Source organism: Meleagris gallopavo, chromosome 7 (assembly GCF_000146605.3).
Source record: "Meleagris gallopavo isolate NT-WF06-2002-E0010 breed Aviagen turkey brand Nicholas breeding stock chromosome 7, Turkey_5.1, whole genome shotgun sequence".
Taxonomy (NCBI): Eukaryota; Metazoa; Chordata; class Aves; order Galliformes; family Phasianidae; genus Meleagris; species Meleagris gallopavo.
The window spans coordinates 6983535-7001275 of NC_015017.2; the positions used below are offsets into that span (position 1 = coordinate 6983535).

Below are 17741 nucleotides of genomic sequence, written 5' to 3' on the forward strand. Positions count from 1 at the left end.
AATCCCACGTTCATTTTCCAAATTCATTTTGACTATTCATTAGTGAGATCACACTGCAAAGGAAGAAATGTCAACCAGCCCACTGTGCCAGTTTGCAAATTCTGCATTTACAACTTGTTCAAACTACCAAGAAGGTGCTCATAAAGAAAGAATAGCATGAAATGAGGGAAATATATATTTAAAGAGAGAAAACTAGGTAACTTTAAATCAAAAATGCAGAAGTACTCTGTAGGAAGAAACAGTCACTGGAGAGAAGCAGGCCTTTCTGGTTCTATTTCATAGAAAACCTCTTAAGGGGAGAAAAGTCCATGCCTTTTGGCATCTCATTGATGGAGACAGGATGCATCTTATAAGCAGATGCTGGGAGTTCAATTTTGTTCACATTTACAGCTTTGAGTCTAAATTGCAAACCAAAAGCCAGCTAATAAATTAACAATTCTTACCCTTCCCTGCCATTTGGAGAACAAAATGTTTGTCATTTTGGGTTGTGTGTTCTGAAGAAATAAGATTTGCCAATCCAGTGCGATTTATTTGCTCCTCTCATGAGTCCCTCATGAAAGAAACAGAAACCAAACAAACATATGAAACAGCTGTGTTTGCATTTAAACAAACATTAATTGATTAAAGTAATGAGTAACTAAAAACCGCTTCAGAAAGCTCGTATTTGTAGACCAGTAGAATTTAACTACTTAATCATTTATGTGCTATCTTCTATTACGAGGGGAATGAACTCTTTGGTGCATCACACTTGGACACCTGAGGATAAGGGACCGAAATAAAAAAAGATAGCAGGTGAGTGCAATGCTTTGAAAAATTGTCTTTACAGTAAATCTACCTTCAGCCCAAGTTTCCAGCTGTCATAGTTCAGTGCTGCTTTTGCTCTTTCACTCTTTCAAGATAGACAAAAGAAAGGAAAAATTATTGCAGAAATAACCTGGCAGCTCTGCCTCCGGTTTGTCACATTACTTCTTCTCCTACAAGCATACTGAAATGTCCTACACACACACACACACCAAGCAGATGTTAGGTTTTTTAGCACACCGTCTTTAAAGAGACACGCCAAGTGCTAAGCAACATCTCAGACAAGACGAACAGTTACTGCTGGGAGGGCCAAGAAAGCTTGGGAAGGAACCATAGCACCTGCTACTGATAGAATATTATCCTATTGCTGGGCTCCACTGTAGGAAATTACAAGATAAAAGGAAAGGGAGAACACTTTCAAACCTGAGAAACAAGGTTTGAGCTTTGAGGGAATTTGATGTACTAATGATATATTCCATAGAACAAGACAATTATTTTATGCCATATCCTCTATCAAGTGTCATTCTTGGGAGGTCAGACATACTTTATTCATCGCTTGTTCCATTCAACTCTTCCAATAGCATGCATTGTGACAATCATGAAAACAACTGGTCATCTAAAAAGAAAAAATGTGACTTTGGGGCCATTTGGTTTTTAATTCATCTACTTTTCTGAACATCTTAACCCGAGGAAGTTAGTAGGAAACACAATTCTATTGATATACCTTATCTTTCATACCAAAATTAATTTACATTCCCACAATAATTGAGCAATTTCTATCTGACTTTCTTCAGTGGAAAGCGTAATTTATGTAAAAGGATCCTTTAAAGGCTCCAGCAATACAATACAGAGTCCTACTCGATAGCAAAGAACCTACTCCTTTTCAGTGCTTTCTCTCGTCTGCAGTTTAAGCGCTAATTCCCAACTAATTCCCAACTGTCTGCTGACATGAGAAATCAGGGAAAACATCTAAATTACACCAATGCACCCAGACACCTGAGAGCTGGTTGCCAGCTAAGCCCAAAACATCTCTCATTAATCAATAGCATGCTTCTGGACTGTTCATTTATTTATTGAATAAGTTTATTTCGAAAATAAAGCAGGCAATCTAAACCAGATGTTCTACACAGAGCGTTGATAATTGGGTTAATCTTTCAAAACCCTGAAGCAAATACTACCATTTAAAAGAATTAAAAGAAACTCTAATCAAATGTAGTATGCAATTATGGTAGTTTAGCGCACTAAATATTCTTGCAAATCAAGCCTTGGTGGTAGGAGAGGAGGCAGAAATTTCACGTCAAAGAAGTAGCGGGTATTCTTACTGAGCTTTGGGTTTCCAAGGACACAAGTTGAAGAGGTACCAAAAGATTAAGCTGATTAAGTTTAATGACATTCTTTATTTCCCCAAAGACCTGACTTCCTAGCTTTACAAAAACTAAAATTAAATTAAATTAAAAGTAGAAGAGCTTCCTTGGACAGGAATTCAGCTAGTCGAGCACACATCCATCTATAAGATTAAGATAATCCCACTGGAGCCCATGAGGTCAACCCCATGGAAAAGTTCAGCAGACATTACCCTTCTGCTGAAAAAAGGCATCACCTGAAGAAACGTGTACGTAATCTTTCTAGCTTCAGGACTGCAGTCTATAAGAACAACTCACGGTAATTAAGAATGTAATTATATTTCGACGTTGTGTTTCCTAAGGCTGCATGACTTAAAAGAATGTACAGCCTTGAAGTAAAAGTGCTACCAATAGGCACTTTTCCACATTTTCCATCACAAATATACCCTTCTAATTCTATGCATATGGAACATTTCATGATGTGATAGCATCTAAAGGCAGTTACCCTACTCAATAAAAGTCATGAGATTACCTCACGCTCCTGGGCTGCACTGTCTCCTAATGACACCAGTTATCAAACTGTGCATTTGTGCAGCACAAGCAGTTATCTGCTGCAGTAGTTCCTGAACAAGGAAACTCCAAACGTCTAACTGAAAGAGAGGGCTCGTGTCCTTGTGTCTAGCACCCACCAGCTCAAACATGAGCTTGCCACCAAAATGATAAGGACTCTTGCTGCATGGCAGAGAAATCACATATGGTTTGATATCGCCTTCCTGCACCATCAGGGAAGCTGGCACATGTCACTGGGCAGTGACACTGGAGAACAGCTTAATATTTTGTGGTTTTTAGTTTCTCGTGCATGGTTCTAAAATACATACTTTGCCATGTGACATAACTTGACTTATAGTAAATAAAAGCTGAAGAACATGCTAAACTTCGCCTAAATCCCAAAAGCACATTCCCCAAATCAAAATAATTTGGTTTTTATGCCTTAAAAGTTGCTTCAGACATGTCTGGTCTTTGAACCAGTCACAAGTAAGAGCACTTCTCTCCTGCTCTCAGCACCTAAACCGATGACAGAGCTGACAGAGCAAAACTGTTGTGGCTTGGATGGTTTACAGAAGTGGATCTTTCATGCTTACTAAACCCCACAGTTGTGCAGAGAAAAGCCAGTCAGACTAACCACAAAAAACAACTCTTGAGTAATGCAGTGTCTTCTGGTAGCACTCTCATTACTTCCAGTTTATAATGATTTTCAGCTTAACCTTTACATTTTCACATAGCACTTATTTAAGTATCCTGACAAAGAAAAAACCACCCAGGAGACAAAGGAAGCAAGCTGTGGTCTCAGTCCCACTGGAACACGTCCACACAAGGATCTGTAGGGCCACAGAAGCTATCCTGACTTCCTCCAAGGCATACCTTGCCACGTGTACCGCATTTGTGGCCACGTATGTGGCCTCATTCAGCTGAAGCATCGTTTATACTGTCTCAAAATTGAGCTTTCAGTCTAGATAACAAATATATTTAGAAAAGAATTATAAAATAGCTGAGATGCAGAAAGCTTGAAATACATCTCTCGCCCCGAGTGCTTTTATTTTCTATTTCCGATCTACAGCAAACTGTATGACTGGAAGAAAAATATACTACTTATCCTTTTAATAACATACCTATGCCGACGATTTTATCCCATGTTCAACTACCAAAGAGGAAAGATTATCAGATATTAGCAACACACGCATCTCTTTTCAGACCAACAAACCGCTGCTCAGTTGGATTAAACACAAAGGGAGCTTCCTGGGCTCTGGAGATAATATGAAACAGGAAAAGCATTTCCTTCCTCTCATTTCTGCAAGCTGACTTCCTTCATGAGATGGCATGTATTTCATACAGAAACAGAAGCAGCTTTCCTGCAATACAACACACCGTCCCCACTGAAAAAAGTGTGAAAAGAAGGGGAAAAAAAGTAAAATATGTAAATTCATCCTGCTTGCAGCTTAAGAGAGTGGCGGAACCCATTAAGCTCTGGTAGCTAGCAAAACAAAACTAATTTTCAAGCTTTTTCTGGCATCTTACAGTACAAATTAGCCTCGGGATCTTGCCAGCAGAGGCACGAAGAGCTAAGGAGTTCAGCGTGAGGAAGACAGACTCGGCATCAGGGTTAGCAGAGTTCATGTTATTCCCCTCAGGTCTGACTCCAGCAAGTTTAGCAGTCTGAAAGCAGGCAGAGATGTCTGAGGGCAACCGAAGAAGTAAGAAGAAAGCACAGTGTTAAAACCAGCTTCGAGTTTTATTTTTTTTTCCAAGACTTCTCTCTAAGGCTGGCCCTGAAGGAAATGCATCTTGCTGGAGAACTTGAGTGTTTGCAATCAGAAAAAAGAAAACATGGAAATTTAAAATAAAAATATAAAGTAGAGGTCTTAATGGCACTGTAGTCAAGCACTAAGATGATACATTTAGTTTTTATTCCCTAAAGGATTCTGCTTGAGATGGAGGTTTGTGCTGGGGGTTGAGGTTTCCCTCTGGGCATAGCGGAACCATGAAGAAAGATCATTTATCCTCAGTATTGCATATCTCTGCTGCTGCTAGCTTCACTCCTTTGAAATCTAGTTTGAATTAGAAGCTACATAAAACTTTGATGCAAAGCAAGTAATTGTCCTGCCCACAAGACAAGTTTTGTTTTTTTTCACTTTGAAGATGAATGGCAATAAAGAGCGGGAAGTCACAAATAATTTCCATGGGAAACATATGACTCCGCAGTACCCCATCACTGCTCAGACATCTCCTGCTGTGTCTTCTGATTACTCTGTAGAAGGATGTGAAACCTCAGAAGTACTGGTTCTTGTATATTTGTACACATCAGGAGCACAATGAACATGATTGCTCCCAGCAGCGGATCTCAGAGCATGCTTCTTGCTAGAATCACAATGCACTGAACACAGATTTTGATCTATTAAAATAGACTATTTACAGCTTAAGGGTCCATTTTGAAGAAACTTGCCCTTCTGAAGTCTTTTCTTTTTTTTTTCCTACATTTAGAGCTTCACATTACATGTATGCTTCTACAAGAATGTGCCGTTATGCATCATGCACATACTATGGTTTTGGTACTGATAATTTTCATTAGCATGTGAAAGATACAGGAAGATACAGCAATTTTTCTCTTGGATTGTTTTAACCAAATAGCAAAAGCTGATGCTGCATAAACTGTTTTTCTCTTCAACATGTAACAGTATGAGCCATACAAAGTTGGTCAAAAAAACAATTCTCCCCAGGCAAGCCCAGGTATGTTCAGGACTCAAAAAGAACAATTGTATTTCTAAAGATATAGTAAAAAAAAAAACATTGAATGAAAATTAACTTTCATTCACGAAAGGGTAGAAATGTGCAGGTGACATGAAAAGATGTGTTCTCAGTCACAGCTGTATGGACAGCATATAAGCTTTCACATCCATTGCTGGATTTTTTCCTATTCTAGTTCAGCTTTCTCCATGCACCTCTCAACATGCCTGCACAGCTTTGCTCAGCATCTCTTGGCAGTTCACAGTCGTTTCTCAGCTGCTACCTCTCATCCTTACATTTCTGGCAAGTGCCTCTCTGATGTGACCAATAGCATTCAGCCAGTAATACCAATTCCTGCAAAACTCACTTTCAAATTAAAATGTTATTTAATAATCCCTTCTATTCCTATCAGGTAAAATTACTTGAAACTAATACTATACACATATGTATTATTCATAAAATATTGATGTTAAAAAAAAACAAACAACCCAACTCTGAAAGAATACAAATAGGAGCTACAGAGATCCATTCCAGACCACAAGCAAGGCCAAAGAAGCACATTAGCGCTTTTCAAGACAAAAATAAAGGTCATGTGAGCAATGTGCCAACTTTCCACAGATAACTAATAGACAACAATTTGACTTCCTAATTGCATTTCTGCTTTTCCAAGGACAGGGGAAAGAAAAGATTTTCGAGGAAATGAAACTCCTCAGCTTCAAGTATCAGCACGATTGCATTTGCTGCATGTTTTGAGAAACGTGACTTTTACTTCTAAGTACAGAAGTAATAGCAAATATTCCAACAAGTGATCCTTGTTAAGGAAGGAGGCATCACGTGAAGTTTCTGGATCCCACATAAAGTTTCGGAGTTGACAGCCCCCTGTACTAAATGTCATGGCAAACTCTCCTGAAGTTGAACACTGGAGCAGGCTGTTCAGCAGCTAGAGCATTTGTACTATACAAAGTCTATGGACAAGCACAATAATCTGTTCTCCAGCACTCATTTCTTCCATATCAGTGGCAGCATGAAAGACAGTTACAAATGTTCCGTGGTTGAGGTTTATTGGATTAAATTAAGCGTAGGCTTAAAAATTTCTGGTAGAAGATGCACTGTGAGAGGACTGTGGCATAAAAAGGGAGCCACTCAGTGGCTCTAGCCTCAAGACAGTGGAAGAGACTACAGGACTCAGACTCAAGGGAAGAAGAAGCCCAAGCGAGGACATCAGCCTAAAGGTGCCCCACAGGTCTGAATGGCAGGGTAGTAGCACTCTGCTCTCAGGGCGTTGTTATCACAGAGAACCTGGCAGTTACTTGTGCCCGCTCCTGTATGCCAGCTGGTCAGCGGGACCTAGGTCACTTTGGAAAACATCTTACATGCACATTTCTCACTTGTAGACTCTCAGCTTCAATTGCACTCCTGCTTAATACACAAAGTAAAATCAACAGCGAGCACTATCGCAGGCCAAGGAAGTAATAATTATTAGCACTGGAGTATCACCAAGTTTAGAAAGCTAAAATCCTTCCGTTGATAGGTCCCCACCCATATTTGCATGATAAGCATAACTAAGAAGAGAAACTTGAACCTTCCAAAAAATGTAAGCCTCCTAAGTGGATTAAAATTTTACCTCAGGGCAATACATGGTTTCTTACCTAATGAGCTATGTTGCCATCTGGAGCAATAGCTGTTTTGTAAATTGATGATCAGAACTCAAACTTGGGATTTAGTGCAATTCAGAATACACACTAGTGGGTATGAACTTGTCTTAGAGGAGACCGTATCCATCTCCTGGCCATTCAAACAGATCTTCGGTTTGTGTCAGTAGAGAATCAGTACTTGCAGCTGGAGAGGTGGACTGTTATTCTGTGACCAGCTGCAACCGTCATTCTGATTATGCTTTATTATCAAGAAAAGCAACATTTGTTAGCTCCTCCTCATTCTGAACAGCAGTAATCGACACAGGGAATCCATGCGGGTTTGTGTAAAGCGCTTGCTGCATGTGTTAATAGCTTGAAGCGAAAATTAAAGTTTATGCCTCAAGTCGTCAGCCTAATCAGATTTGTGGCATCCAAAGTTTGTATCTTCTTATTCACTAAAAAACTTTTCAGAATCTGAAATAGGTGGTGGGTGGTAAAGATGATATTTTTTCATCTTTTAAAGGGTGGAGGCCCTTGTTCATCTCTCTTTGTTTTCATTAACAGTACTGTCTGGGCAAACAGATTTCAAAGCCTTATCTCAGAAGGCATTTAGTTTCCCAGGCCAATTTTCCAGGAGCCACTCACGTGTACAGCTCAATCAGCATGATGCATTGGGTAGAAGGATGAATTACAGCATTTAAGTAATATCTCCATTCAAAAAAGAAACTGTGTTGGCAAAGAACTTTCCTACTTGGTGAAAAATCAGAAAGAAAACTCTCACTATCAGGGAATCTCACGAGCACCTTCCTAAAGGAATGTCAGCTAAGGACAAGGCATTTAAAATTGTTACCTTTACCAGTGCTCAGGATTACCATGGGTTTCTGTTTACCAGAACTGCTTGTTTGCATTGCTGTTTGGAACTACTCAGTAACATTTCAGAACCTAAGCCATTTCTTAGGGAATTAACGCACCAGTTCCAGCCCCGTCCCAGCAGGTACAGGTCATAATGCTCAGTGAGTCCGTCGGCTGCTCGGAGCCTATGATGGGGAGAGGTTCAGAGCAGCGTGGCAAGTTTCCAGCAGTGGTGAGATGGAAGGAAGCTCCGCTGTGCCTGCCAGCAAACCCAGCGGCAGCAAGCAGAAAGCTGAACTTTGCCTTACATAGGGCCTGACGGCCTGAGCTCTGTTTGCCTTTCAGACCTTCATCAGGCTCTACTCACACACAACAGTATCAGCTCTGTGGGAATCCAGCGAAAAGAAAGCTTCCATTTTAAGGTACTAATTCATACTGTGTTAAGCCTGTAGTCACAGGTCAGCTTTTGCTACAATATGCAGCCCCTGCAGATTTCTTTTTAATATAAATCTTCTCATAGACACCTTTTTTTCCCCTTACAATGACTGATAATTGGCTTTATTCATCTCATCTTGACATACAGGCTCCTGCTGTGCCAGAAACAGCCTGGAGAAAAACTCACAGAATGTGCTTTGCATTTGTATTTTCCTGCCAAAATGTTTCATCTTGCCCATGAGAGGCTAAGTGAACACAGAAGCTCCAGAACATCCAGTGGTGATTTTCCTGCTGCTATCTATGCAAAGGACATTGGATCCGTTCTTGGAGGGCTTCGTTTTCTTCATTAGTTGGTTTGTTGCTAACCTGGGGCCTTGATGCCACAGGGCACTAATTGTTACCATTTCATCTTCACACATCACAAATCCAACCCCCCCAGCCCAAAATAAAAGCATGATGACCACAAGGAAATTGTGTTGTGAATTGGAGAGAAAAAAAACAACAAAAAAAAACACTGAACTGCTTCAACTAAAATAAATAGATTTTCTTCTTGAGTTAAATTAAAGAAATGTTTTGGGTTTGACATTTAAAAGCATTTCAAATGTTCTACTTTGCAGTTACTTATGTTCAGACAATGATGTTTTGTATGTCAGATTTTGGAGAAGGCTCAGTACTTTGGCTTTCCCAATATACATTGTAGTGTGTATGTTCTTTTGTTATTTTTTGTTGGCTCTGCCAAGAACATTCAGGTTTTTGAGGCTGATTGAGATCCATGCTTTTTCTTGCCTCAGTAATTCCTTTTTTCCCCCATCTCAATCACTGTAAGCCACTATCTAGTTTTACCACCCAGCTGGAAAACTCACAGTTCAAGATCACACATAGACTTTACAAAGGCATTTAGGTACTGACTCCCACAGAAACAAAAGAAGCCACGTGAATTCTCACCAACTCTCCCACAAACTGTGCTGATCACACTCTGTTTTGCCAGAGGGCACTGCTATCAGGTCAAATTCTTTCCTGCTCTTGTTCCCTGCCCCTCCCTGCAAAAGAAATACCAAGAAAATTTTTTTCAGAGGAACACATTCAATTACAAAGATGCTGGAGGTTGCTCCACACTTTCCCAGCAACCTAAATGCCCCACAGAAAACAAATCTGCTGAGCAGTCCCTAATAGGGTTGCTTCTGCAGGAAGCTCCATGGACGCTTCTTGGGCCCACGGCTACCTCACAACTCTACGGGCCATAGCAGTTTCCAGAGACTGCTTCTTAATACACAGGCTTTTCTTTTGTCTGCAAGCACCGAGGTGGATGCACGCAGGGGCATCTAATGCACCGCACTCTATTTTCTGTTGGAAAACCGAGAGAGGACCGTGAAAGCTCAGCTTAGAGGCCAGGTGGGCCACTGGTGCAGGGAGCTCCAAATAGTGGCCCACAGGAGAGCACCGCAGCAGGACTTCCTGGCAAAGCTGGTGGAGGAGATACTCCTGCACACGATGTCAGCCAAAATAGATGACAGGGGAAGGGGATAAGAGCAAGGCGCTCTTGTGTGAATAAGGAAAGGGGATTTACAAACTGCTGAACCATCCATCACGTGAGTTTTGTTTCCTTTTTAATTCTAATCACAATTTCTAATGCACAGACAGCAACAACATTGCTTGTTGCTCGTGATGCTGGGTTTCTGCTGCACAGAATGAACCCTCAACAGCTACCTACAGTAATACTTACAGTAATGCACACCCGACTGTACATTAAAGAACAAAAGTATCCTTCAACACACATCCTGCATTTCAAGATAGCCAAATCCTACTTTTTTGATTGTGTTTCTGCCTTGTCATTTCAAGTTTCCAGTCTTACAGATGACTTCTAATTATTCTATTGTGCAGTTGCTCTCCTACCTATGTACAAAGTGACATAAAGCTATATGGTGTAATACAAATGAGGTCACTCTGCCACAATTGTATTTCATGGGAGTGGAGTATCTTTAGCTCAAATAGAGTTTTCTTACAAGAACTGAAGTACCATAAAGAGTGTCAAAGATAACTGCGTTCAATAAGAATACTTTTAGTGACAACTGAATCCTCTCATTACTTTGCGTAGCCTCATGTACTTTCATACTTCTAATGGGTGATACATTAATGGAGTTACCATATAATCAGAGATAAACTAAAATGGGAAAGCTGCAACTAAGAAACATGTGACAACAAAGCTTAAAATACTCTGGGACAGGTCTGAACTATTTGCTGGCTAGGAAACTGCTGAATCATTCCCATTGAGTCATACCGAAAATAGCATTTGATTTGGCAAAGCACTTGTAAGCTACTAACATTCCCTATTGTCTAATGTCTGCTGAGTAGCTGCTGATCAGTAAGAATGAGAAAGCATTCTCCTATCTTTGCTGTCTTTGCTATCTTCTTGAGAAGAAAAGAACGGCAAGTGTTTCATCTCCTACAGCAATTTTTCCTTTCACAACATTAGTTTTTAAACAGGGAAAAGAAAAGGTCTCCTAAATATTTTCAAAGCTTTCTGAGTTTTCTGAGCTTGAGACACCTCGGAACAAATCTCACTTACCTTTTCATACACAGAGGGGTACCAAATACTGCTCATCTCTTAGTTACAGTTCTCTCTGGCGAGGGTAATACTTTCTGTACAGAGCCCGTTATTTTTCAGACTCGAAGGAAAAAAGAACTTCTCAATAACAATTAAAGATTGAATTAATGTGAGGGAAGTGGAGCTCACTGAGATCTTTGAAAAGGTGATTGCTTAATGCCTTTAATGAGAGGTGAGAGGTTTTTAAAAGTCGAGTTCAAAAGTTCCAGCTGGAGTTAATTATGATCTCCAATAGGCTTTGTAATGACTGTTTCCCTACCACTGGCGTCCCACAGGCGGAGGGAAAGACAAGAACTGCCCTGTGAGTTTATCTCTGGATTTGTAGTGACCTCCTCCCTTATTCCTTCTGCCCTGGCATGATGGAGCCCCAGGCTGAAGTCCTGGGTTTATCAGCATAACGAGTGCAGTGTGGGCTGCTGGCATGAACTTAGCAAAGTCCATTTAAGACAGACCGATGTTCTTCTTTCACAGCCCAAGATTCATCTCCTCTTTGTCCACTGGCCCCCACGGTCGTGTGCTTGATGCCAGCCCGGATGCTGCTGGCCTCACCTGGGTGCCTTCGCCTTGCTGGAGAGAAAGGTTGTGCAGAGCGGCCCCTTCATCAGAACTGCAAGGGGACAAACATCAAGAAACTGTAAGGAAGGAAGATGGCCGCAGTTGTCTCTGCTCAGTCTGGGAGCACCACTCCCTGCATGTGTCCTGACCTGACCTCCGTGCAGTGGCTGACCAGCACTGAACCCACCAAGTGTGCTCACACCAGGGCATCATCTGCTTCTGCTGAGTCTGTGCTGATTCTCTGAAAACAGTGTGATCAGACATGAGGATTGATAGTGATATAAGGATTCTACTGACCATTTAAAATCTGACCATTCTAATACAACAGAAAGTATACTACTCCTTAACCATTTGCCTTGTTATGTAGGAGTCTGAGTATCACATAATGAAAAGTTCCCGCGAATTTCATGTTACTGAAATGGAAAGTAAAATGTCTGTGGTGAGATAGCCATGTGAAAACGAAGCATTTTTGCCTGTAACTTAAAGATAATTGTGTAGTTTTTCCACCTTTGTAAAACAAGAAAGTTTTCCAGGCAGGAAGCGTGGGCAGCCTTGTGTCTCAGTCTCCAGGGAGGGTCGTTTACTCAGAAAGCAGGGAATGGTGCTTCTGGTGTTTCTTTTACAAAGCTTCAGACTGTGGTAGGTTGGACACCTGGGGGCTGTTGCAGAGACACGCTGAGTTAGTTTGCTGTTTTAGCAGTGCTGCCCAGCACAGGCCATCTGCAGCGCCCACAGTGCACAAGATATTGTAGTTACTATTCTTGCCTAGTTAGCTTTTCCACTTGTACTACGTAGGTCTCAGAAGTTCCACACAGCAATTCTTCTTGGCCTACTGGCCAATTTCCCCAGAAATTCAGACCTTTTTAGATTTTAACAACGAATGACTGAGACTATCCAAGTCTAGAAATAGTGTTTCCCTGCAGCCACCAAGCCCAAGATAACTAACCCGTGTTAACTAAGCCTCAGTCAGCACCATGAGGATGGTGCAAAGCCATCTCACTCTACATGAGTCCAGAAGCAAGAGTACAGCCTGTGGTGAGGGAGAAGGGAAGCTCCCCAAAAGTTAGTTACTAGTTAGAAGTACCTTCTCCATTTCTAAACAGGGGTTGTGCTTAAGGCTTCCAGAATGCATTCATTTTCCCCATTCTATCGCTTTATGATTGTAACCAGACTTCTGGCATATTTATCCGGCATGATGTAAGACAAGAATTGCTGACTCATCCTCAAGTACATCTAATAATGCCTTGTATCGCTTCCTCTGAGAGGTCTTGCAAAACTGTTAGGTCTTTTATTTATTTATTTATTTTATTTATTTATTTTTGAGCTATGTTACTCGTAGATAAGAACACACTGTAAGAAATGTATGCAGTCCAACTGAACTGAATAATTTGTATCTATATTATTCCTTACATTTTTAGTTGGTAACACTGTGTGCAGGCATCAATATATCACCATTAAATTGTTTGAAACTTGACTAATGAAAACAGTATAACACACTGATGTCTTGCAGGGTTAGTGAGAATGATTAGAAATGCATTTTTTTATTAACAGGCCTTTTAATGAAGAGAATTAGAAGTCCAAATGAAGAAATCTTTCTCTGAATATATCTTTATTAATTCAGTACGACATTTGCTTGCTGTGTTTTCCAGAGATGAAGGTCACTGGAATTTATAATAGCAGTGCACGGCCTCAAGAAACGTTGCACACATTCAGAAGCTACAAAAACAAAATTTGCAGCTGCCCTCAACATCTTGTTTGGCACTAGGCCCCAAATACAGTCTGCACCTTGAAACTTAGTCCATGAAAGCTCCTGAGAACCCTGATAAAATGCTGCTGAGAGGGTAGCTCCTCCAGATTCCTCTTTTCTGATGTCAAATTTGTTTGTGAATACAAAATTACCCTCAGCCAGTAAGTGATACATTGAAAATGCACATATCCAGAAGACACAGGCAGTGTTCTGTGGTTTGGAGCTGCATGGATGTGGAGGTGCATGGCCAGTGGAAAGAAGAATGCGGATCTGTATTTCAATTTCTTTTCGCATTTAAAAGGATTTATACTTGCCAGAAAATGCAGTGTTTATTCATATCATCTTCTGGTGCTTCAGTTTCCAAGCTCTGTTACTTACCTGACCTACGTCCTCAGCATCTGAATGGGGAATGTCAACCAGACAGCAGGTGGAACTTCAGAAAGAAATATGAAAACCGGTTTGAAGTTACAGCTTTCTGCTAAAGAGCCAGTTATTGGCCCGGGCCTCTTCCGTTTAGATAAGAAAAACATTTAGATTTTGCCTCAGCTAAACAAATAAAATGAAACCTTACATTCCTTTATAACTCTGAATTTGAACCGGTACTCTAAGTTAACGCCCAAGCAATTTAAGTCAAGTTGTCATTTCATTACTGAAAACAATCTCAGTGAGCAAAGCAGAACTGGAAAAGAACTCGTTATCAGTGGAGAGAGAAGAAACCTATGTATTCCTCTTCAAAGAAGTCTTGCTCTTATCAGCCTATCAGGCTGCACTTGCTGTGATTCCAAAGAGACCGGTTCCTCTGTTCTCTGAAATCCTCTGTTCAGAAAATGTATTCCTCCATCTGTCCACATAGTCCCACTGAATTAAGAAACAGTGGGAGCACAAATTTCTTGTTTGCCTCTTATGGCAAAACGAGAACAATTGACTGGGAATCAGGGCAAGGATCTAAAGGTGCTGAGATGTGTTTCAGTCTTCTGTAGACGCAGTGGTTTTGCATTGAGATTTGTGCTATTTGCCAAGTTCAGGCACTAATCAAAGCACAGAAAATAGCAGAAAACAAAGAAGCCAAACGTGACTCTACTTCTCAGACAACTGGAAATCTTTGGAAAGGCCAAAGGCACAGAAAAGGCAGTAAAAGTGCAGTGAAGGTCGTGAACTCTCTGACAAAAACAGCAATTTCTTTATTGTAAGACAATTTCTAGGACTGCAACTCTGCACAAAATGAAGAGAAATAGTGTAACCTAAAACCAAAAACATTAATACACATTTCCTGATTATATTAATATAAAGATTCTACATAATTTCAGATGAGGAAGGAACTTTTCAGAACACATTTAGGAGGCTTTTTTCTACAAAACTTTTTTTCCTGGGAGAAGTATTTATTTTTTTCTTGTTTTCATATTTCCTTCCACGGAGATATGTTACCTCTGGTGCTATTCTGTGTGTTTCTCTCCAGACACCGGTTGTGTTCCCACTGCCTCACGATATGCTGGGGCCCTGGCGGAGTTTGTTTCCAGTGCCATCCCTTCAGTCTTCCAAAATCCTGAGCTTAAGCTACCAAAATTTGCAGTGGGTTTTTGCAGAGCAGTTCTGCCAGCTCAATCACAACCTCTTGAAAGAAAACGTTGCATGAAGCTGCCCTGTCCTTAGGCCCTCAGCAAGGAAACTCTGCAGTCCAGAGGGGCTGTTTAAGGTTTCTCTGGTCCCCGGCTGTGTCACAGTTTGCTCCTTTTGGGCATGACTGAGCAATGCCAAGTCACCATAAGCTGACATGGAACAAGTACTTTGCAGCCAAGCAAATAAAATATCTGTACTCATCAAGTTTCAGTTGACTTACTTTTATTTCTCTGAAACTTTTGTCAAAACCATCCCAAATAACGGGTTCTTTATCTTATTTTGTTATCTTTAGAATAAAAATGGACTGCAGCACACTTCATACTGTAAACAGTGACTCTGAGTGGCCTTACTCCAGCAGCAGCTGAACAAATATTTCTAATATGGACAACTCCTCTTTCTCAGATGGACAGACCGCATATTTTTATAACTCCCTGTCAGTTCTCATGTCTAATGTGGTCAGCTTGTGGAGGGAAGCTCCCAGAAAGGAAAGAATTCAAACATCACAGCTACCTTTTCAGTAGCCTTAACCAGAATGTACCTTCCTAGGAGCATCCCCAGAGGACCCATTCTGAACTCTCCAAGTTAAGGTCAATAGGCTGCCGACAGCTAAGAGAGCTTCAAGAAGCAGACTGTATAGGAGATGAATACATATGTCAGCAGGCTCTGCATAGGGTTATTACAGCACGTGAGCCTTTTGAAAACAGTCTGGGTAAGTCTGCTTAAACCAAACAGGTTTGTTTGCACTGTTGTACCAAAATATTGTGAGGGAAAATCTCATACTCCTAATTGTCATGCTAAATAATTATAGTTGAACACTTTAGAATTATCTGCTGAAATAATATGAACATTAATAAAGAGGCATTGTTTTGATTCCTTTGTTCAAGATAAAATATCTGAAATAGTTGAACTGTATTAAAAGTGCTAATGTAAGGAATGTATGTTATCCTTGCTTTAGGAGTCCTAATTTAAAGGGATCCTTAGATGAAAAGGTGTTGAGCCCGTGTTACTTTCTAAGCATAAAGAGAATTTTCACACTTAGCGTTTTGTTCTTTCAGCAACATATTTCAGAATTCTGCCTTCTGAATTCAGCAGGATCCCTTGACGGACCTGCTGAATTGTTGTTCTGTGAGAGCTGACTCTGGTAACTGGCGTGGAGCTTTGACTGAGCATCCACCAAAAACGCTGTAATTCTCATAGAAGCTGCCTGAAGATTTTAACAACACTGCAGAGCAGCTTGTGACACTGAATACAGAGATTGCTCATAAACAGAAAGCCAACATTCAGTCATTACACGAAAAGATCTTTTGATGGTAAGCTATCCATTGAAGAGATCTGTAGGAAGGCAATTAACTGGCGATTTCTTGGTGACAGAAGTCGCTGTGCGTTTGTCTACTGTCTCAGTTGTGCTCTAAGGGAAATACTGAAGTGAACCAACTGAGAACATACATTATGTGTAATGAGAGAAGAGCAGAGCTGGAAAAACAGTACATGCACCCGAAAGATAACCAGTAAAAAAAGAACACAGCTCCCAGAGCTGTAAGCATAGTGTGAGCTGTCTTGCTAATGTCTGTCTTCTCAAGCAAAATTATATATTCTTCCCATTCCCCTTTACGTACTCTGATACTGTTAAATACATCACCTCTCAGTACTTAAATGACCGCAAGTATTTCACTGCCGTCTTGTTTTGTAGAGCTCTAATTGCAACTGTCGCACTCCTCTGGTTCCTCCTCAGTTAGCACCGCTGCTAATAAAGAAATGAAGGAAAAATGAGCTGCTGTACTTCAGTCTTTCAGTTCCAAAGAGCCTCTATGGTTCACTTCACAAATAAAACGCATCTGTTCCCACTGCTCTTTTCATGTTATGGAGCTGACTTATATTTAGCCTCGTTGCTATAAACATGCAGTTCATTTCTACAAAAACAGACAGGTGTTCCCTGGCCGGTATTGGAGCAGTCTGTTGTTCCAGCCTAACTGCAGTGCTTTGCACTTGCCTGCACTGATTTCATCTTAGTTCTCTTTCAGTTCATTTTATCCATTTGTTAAGATGTGCTGTTGACAACAGACCAATTAAAGCCATATCACACAGCCCATTAAAAGCATATTGTGTTTTTAAACATTTTCTAAGGATGTGGGACTTACACAACCACACTCCTCTACCACTTCCTAACAAACATCTCTTGAACCAATTGGATAATTTCAACTACATGGGATGAACGATATCCAAACCCGTTAGCAGTTTTGTGAAAATCAGTGGCCGAGGAGGGAGTGGGTATGGGACATTTCCCTTCCCAGAGAGGTACAAGCACAGGACTCTGCCCTGTTTGTGCTGGCTGCTGGCTAATCAGCCCACAAGCACTCGTGTGTCCGTTGCAGGCACAACGCTCCCAAATGAGGGATGAGTGTGTGCCCTGCTTGGCCCTGCTGATAGCACGGGGCCCAGGGGAGAGCTGTGAGAGCTGGGGGAAGAGCAGGGATTGCACAACATGGGCTAAGAGCTACAGCTACTGCCTAGGACACGCAGACATAGAAAGCCATGCTTTGTTAGTTTGACTGCTCAAGGAAAACTCATTTCCAGGCTCTGACATGGTCTCATAGGGATGCCGATATGCAATAAATTGTATTGTGAACCAACAGCTTGCTGTGTTTTCTGAACCAAACCACGCATCTTTAAAAAACATTTTGCTGTTATTTGGAGAGATTGTTTATTTTGTCTAAAGGAGTGATGCATAGTTTTCTGCAGAAGCCCTATCGACAACATCTACTGTACATTCCCCTTCCCTTATCTGCCAAAGGAGTAAAATTTACTATCTAAATGTAAGTCAAGTAACTTTCTGAACATTTACAAAGGAGTAAGAACTCAAACTCTGTGTG

General features: G+C 40.9%; 1 long non-coding RNA gene across 1 annotated transcript; it reads left to right on the top strand.

Moving 5' to 3' along the window:
• Positions 1-672: 672 nt before the first annotated feature.
• On the top strand, positions 673-15495 carry LOC109368469. The gene is made up of 2 exons (XR_002116532.2): positions 673-792; positions 11424-15495. It is a non-coding gene; the product is annotated as an uncharacterized LOC109368469 (long non-coding RNA).
• Positions 15496-17741: the final 2246 nt, after the last annotated feature.